Genomic DNA, 5,685 nt, shown 5'->3' with positions numbered 1-5,685 from the left:
GTATTGGATACTTTGGCATGTATAAATATGTATTGTAACATTGAAATGAACATAATGAAAAATCAAGCTAGTAGTACCGGTTTTGGGATCCAGGGGAAAATCTCTGTGTATATGTGTTTTATGTGTTATGATCTCAGCACGTAATTTATGTACAGGGTTAAAACCTACATTTGGTATCAGAGCTGTTTTGGCTTCAAGGGGACACCTTTGTTGCTGAGGGGTTTTGCTCGGGCCTGTGGTAGACCCTGTTCAGTGGGAGATCTACGAGATTGATTCTGGTGGTGAAAGAAGATGGCAAGCAGTGGAAAGATAGAGATCGAAAAATTTAATGGTCAGACTTTTGAGTTGTGGAAACTCAAGATGGAGGATCTCTTGGTGGATAAAGATCAATGGATCGCAGTAGATCCAGGTACTAAACCAACAGGAGTGTCCGATGAAGAATGGAAGAAGTTGGATCGGAAGGCAAAGAGCACAATACGATTGTGTGTCTCAGATTCAGTATTGCTGAATGTATAAGGGGAAGCTATAGCGAAGGCTTTGTGGGACATGTTAGGGACTTTGTACCAATCTAAGCCTCTAGTGAATAAACTGTTCCTGCGGAAAAAGTTGTATAACCTGAGGATGAAAGATGGAGACTCGGTGACAGAGCATCTGAATGCATTTAATACTGTGGTAAGTGAGTTAGCATCTGTTGATATTAAAATTTCAGATGAAGATAAGTGCATGAGTTTGTTGTGTTCTCTACCAAATTTGTGGGATAGTCTGGTTATTGCAATAGGTAGCAATGAAACTACCTTGCATTTTGATGAAATAGTCTCATCCTTGCTGACGGAGGAGATGAGACGGAAAAATATGGAGAGCCAAAATGGTGATACCTTGTCTATACGAGGGCGGACCGAGAACAGAAACAAAAATAAGTCATCGAGTGGGAGATCTAAATCTAAAGGGAGATCTAAATCTCCAGGAAAACCTGTAAAGGTGGTGTGCTGGAAATGTGGAAAGAAAAGGCACTACAGAAGGGACTGTAAATCTAAAGCTCCTGACAAAGGAAAGGGATCTGATGAGGCTCCTTCTGCAGAGGTGAAAACCACCTCAGATGAAGGGTGGGATGTGTACTTGGCTTCTCCAAGTACACATGTAAATCACGAGACATGGTTGATTGACTTAGGTGCATCCTTTCACTTCACTCCCCATAGAGAGTGGTTCTGTGAGTATGAGAAACATGACGGTGGTGATGCCTTCTTGGGGGATGACAGGAAGGCTAGAATCATTGGTTGCGGAAAAGTAAAGTTGAAATTGCAAGGTGGAAGGGTTAGAACACTTCCAGGTGTTCTACATATTCCTGCATTAGCCAGAAATCTGATTTCTGTTAGCAAGCTGGATGATGAAGGTGTAAAAATAGTGTTCGAGAAGGATACCTGCAAGATGGTTCGGGGAGCACTGGTATTGATGCGGGGAGTTCGGATTGGAACTCTGTACAAGCTCTAAGGTAGCACTGTTATTGATGGGTGCAATAGTTCTTTGGTTCCTGAAAGTGGAGTAGAAAATCTAGTGGTCTCTGGAGAGAAGACCATGCTGTGGCATCAAAGGCTTGGACATATTGGAGAGAAGGGTCTTCGAATACTTCATGGTAAAGGTATAGTAGAAGGTATGAGTAATAGCTCTCTGGACTTTGATTTTTGTCAAAATTGTGTATATGGGAAGCAGAATCGGGTGAGTTTCCCCTCTGGTAGTAAGAGGGCAAAACAGATATTAGAGCTTGTGCATAGTGATGTGTTTGGACCTGTGAAGGTTCCATCACTAGGTAAGTCTGTGTACTATGTATCATTTATAGATGACTTCTCAAGGAATACATGGATATATTTCCTTAAGAAGAAATCTGAAGTCTTTGACAGATTTAAAGAATTTAACACTCTTGTGGAAAATCAGACAGAGAAGAAGATAAAGGTGCTGAGGACAGATAATGGTGGAGAGTTTTGCAGCAAGGAATTTGAAGAATTCTATAAGAAGTGTGGTATATCACAACAGAAAACTACTCCATATACACCTCAGAAAAATGGAGTTGCAGAAAGAATGAACAAGACGTTAATGGAAAGGGCAAGAAGCATGCTCAGTGGTGCCGGGTTAGGATAGGAATTCTGGGCAGAGGCGGTCGATACTGCATGTTACCTGGTCAACAGGTCACCTTCATTAGCATTGGAGGATAAGACTCCACAAGAGGTATGGACTAGTAAGAAACCCTCTCTTTCACATCCGAGGGTATTTGGATGTGATGCATATGTATATGTTCCAAAGGAGAAACGAACCAAGTTGGATAGTAAATCTGAAAAGTGCATCTTTATTGGATATAAGGATGGTTTAAAGGGTTATAAGCTTTGGAATCCAGTCACACGGAAGGTTGTGTACAGCCGAGATGTGGTGTTCAGAGAGTTGAAAGATGTTATTAAACATGAAGTCCAACGAAAGGAACCTGAGAAGATAGAGTTTGCGCTAAAGGAAGAAGAATCAGACTCTACAGTAGAGGAGGAATCAGAAGATGAAGAGCCACAAAATCCGGCTGTGAGAAGATCAGGTCGAGAAAGAAGGCAGCCTGAAAGGTATAGTCCATCTGCTTTCTGTTCAAATTTTTCTTTATCTATTACTGACAATGATCCCAGAACTGTGAAGGAAGTAGTAGATTCAGAGGATGGAAAACTCTTGAAAGAGGCCATGGTTGATGAAATGGCATCTTTGCACAAAAATGAGGCTTGGGATCTGGTGGAGTTGCGGCTGGAAGGAAACCCATTGGCAGCAAATGGGTGTTCAAAAAGAAGACAAATGCAGAAGGAAAAGTGGAGAAATACAAAGCTCGGTTGGTAGCAAAAGGTTATTCCCAGGTGCCAGGAATTGATTTTGGTGATATTTTTTCTGCTGTTGCCAAGGTAACTTCTATTAGATTACTTTTATCTGTTGCCACTACTTTTGATTTTGAGGTAGAATAGATGGATGTGAAGACATCATTTCTTCACGGGGATCTCGAAGAGGAAATCTACATGAAGCAACCTGAAAGATTTGCAACGAAGGGTAAGAAAGAACTAATATGCAAGTTAAAGAAGTCTTTGTATGGGTTAAAACAGTCACCAAGGATGTGGTATCAGAAATTTGATACGTTTATACGGGGACTTGGCTTCACTAGAAGCAAAGCAGATCACTGTGTGTATTTTAAATTAATTGGTGACCGTGTTATTTATCTGGTCTTGTATGTGGATGATATGTTATTGGTTGGAAATGACAAAGAAATTATCCAGGATTTGAAGACTCAATTGTCCTCCAAATTCGACATGAAAGATCTTGGTGCTGCAAACTATATTTTGGGCATGGAAATTAAAAGAGATCGGGCAAAGAGGAAGCTCTGGTTAAACCAGAGGAAGTATGTCGAGACAATACTGCAGAGGTTCAATATGCAGGATAGTAAACCGGTGAAGCTTCCTATTCCTGTAGGTGTGAGGTTATCTGCTAAACAGTGTCCCATGACACAAGAAGAGGAAGAGGACATGTCCCGTGTTCCATATGCAAGTGCAGTCGGTAGCCTGATGTATGCAATGGTCTGTACTAGACCAGACATTGCACATGCAGTGGGAGCATTGAGCAGGTTTATGTCAAAACCAGGAAAGGAGCATTGGACAGCAGTGAAGTGGTTTTTTAGGTATTTGCATGGCACTAGTGATTATGGTTTGTGCTACCAAGGAAGACCAGGATTGGACAGAGTGTTGGATATTCGTGGCTTTGTTGATGCAGACTGGGCTGGAGATCTGGATCAGAGAAGATCTACAAGTGGGTATGTGTTTAACCTATTTGGAGGTGCAGTCAGTTGGATGAGTAAGAAATAATCTGTAGTCGCACTATCAACTACAGAGGTAGAATACATGGTAGCCACTCATGTAAGCAAGGAAGCAGTTTGGTTGCAGAGATTGTGTTCAAATATGGGGTTAGTACAGGGAGCTATAAGGATAGACTGTGACAACCAAAGTGCAATTTTCTTGGCAAAGAACCCGCATATCATTCAAAGACAAAGCACATTGATGTTCAGTATCACTTTGTGAGGGATATGATAGAAGACAAAAAGGTGTTGCTCGTAAAGGTGGACACTTTGAAGAATATTGTAGATGCATTGACAAAATCTGTGAGCTCTGAGAAGTTCTCTTGTTGTAGAGAGACAATGGGCATTTCAGGGCTGGAAAAATGACTAAGCTGTCTTGTGGCCCCTGTGGAAAGAAAACAACAAGTGGGAGAATGTTGGGTTGTGTTATATTCTTTCCATGTAGTTAACAAGGGGTTTGAAGGGCACCCATAACCCCACTTTATGGGGTCCAGGGCAGCGCCCCATAAAATTTTGGTTTTGAACCCTATGTTAGGTTGGGCGGACCCACCTATGGTTTTGTGCATGATTTTCGCACATGTTTTTTTTTCGACGCGATGGTTTTCGGTCCATGGTATTGGACGCGATGGTTTTCGGTCCATGGTATTGGACGTGATGGTTTTTGGTCCATGGTATTGGATGCTTGGGCATGTATAAATATGTATTGTAACATTGAAAGGAACATAATGAAAAATCAAGCTGGTAGTCCCGGTTTTGGGATCCAGGGGAAATCTCTGTGTATATGTGTTTTATGTGTTATGATCTTGCATTGTTTATTTTCTATGTTTTAGAACTCGTATGCAGGTAATTTCTGTACAGAGTTAAACCCTACATTGGATAGTGAAGGCTATGGAGGAAATCCACAATACTGGATTGGAATTGGATAGTGAAGGCTAGGGAGAAAATCAACAATATTGGATTGTGTTGAAATGAGTTTTGTGTGTTGTTTTGTAAAGATATGTTTTCTAATTTTATTTTTTTGTTGTTGTAAAAAGTGGTGGTTTCCAATTTTGAGACTCTCGAACACATCATTAATTTGATTGTGTTTGTATATTATTATGGTTTGTTGTTATTGGCCCTGTAAAATCATGAACAACAATTATTGGTTATAGTATGAGATCTTTGTGAGTTTCATCAGTCAAGTTGTATGATTAATTATTAACTTCTGAATACATCCACTATCTATACTACCTTATATCTAACAAATGGTGGTATGTCCATAAAGTGATTCCATTACTTGACAAATGTTTCTTGCCAACTACCCAAGTATGTCAATATTGTTGATCATGCAATTAAGTGAATGATGGTAAGATGAGTGAGGTGGTAAGCTCAAAGTTGTGGTGACTAGAAGATTACAAGGTGGGTTTAAGTGTTGATGAACACCATACCATACTACTTGACAAATGTGACTTGAATGCTCATTATGTGTTTTCTATATTTTTAGTTATAAAATAAACATTATGGAATGATGTTAGTAATAATGTTTGTTTTAGAAATTGGTTTGAGGGATGTTGGAGTTTGTTGAGAGATTTTCTCAACAACCATCTCCTAGCTTAGAATCTCTTGGATCTCAAATGCACTATATTAGTAGATGTATTTTGGTATTGATATGCAATATAAAAATATTTTTATGTATAATTTTGTACTATGTCTATTCCTCGAATTTCTATTATTAAATTAGATTCTTATACTTAATGTTAATTTATACTTGTAAATTATATTCTTTTTATAGTATTATTTTTTTTATTATTGACAATGAGAAAAAGGATGATTAGATATAATATATT

This window comes from Pinus tabuliformis, chromosome 4_2, assembly GCF_031772625.1.
Source record: "Pinus tabuliformis cultivar Carrire ecotype Pingquan chromosome 4_2, CPIR1, whole genome shotgun sequence".
NCBI classification, from domain to species: Eukaryota; Viridiplantae; Streptophyta; class Pinopsida; order Pinales; family Pinaceae; genus Pinus; species Pinus tabuliformis.
Note: the sequence above shows the minus strand (reverse complement) of the source record.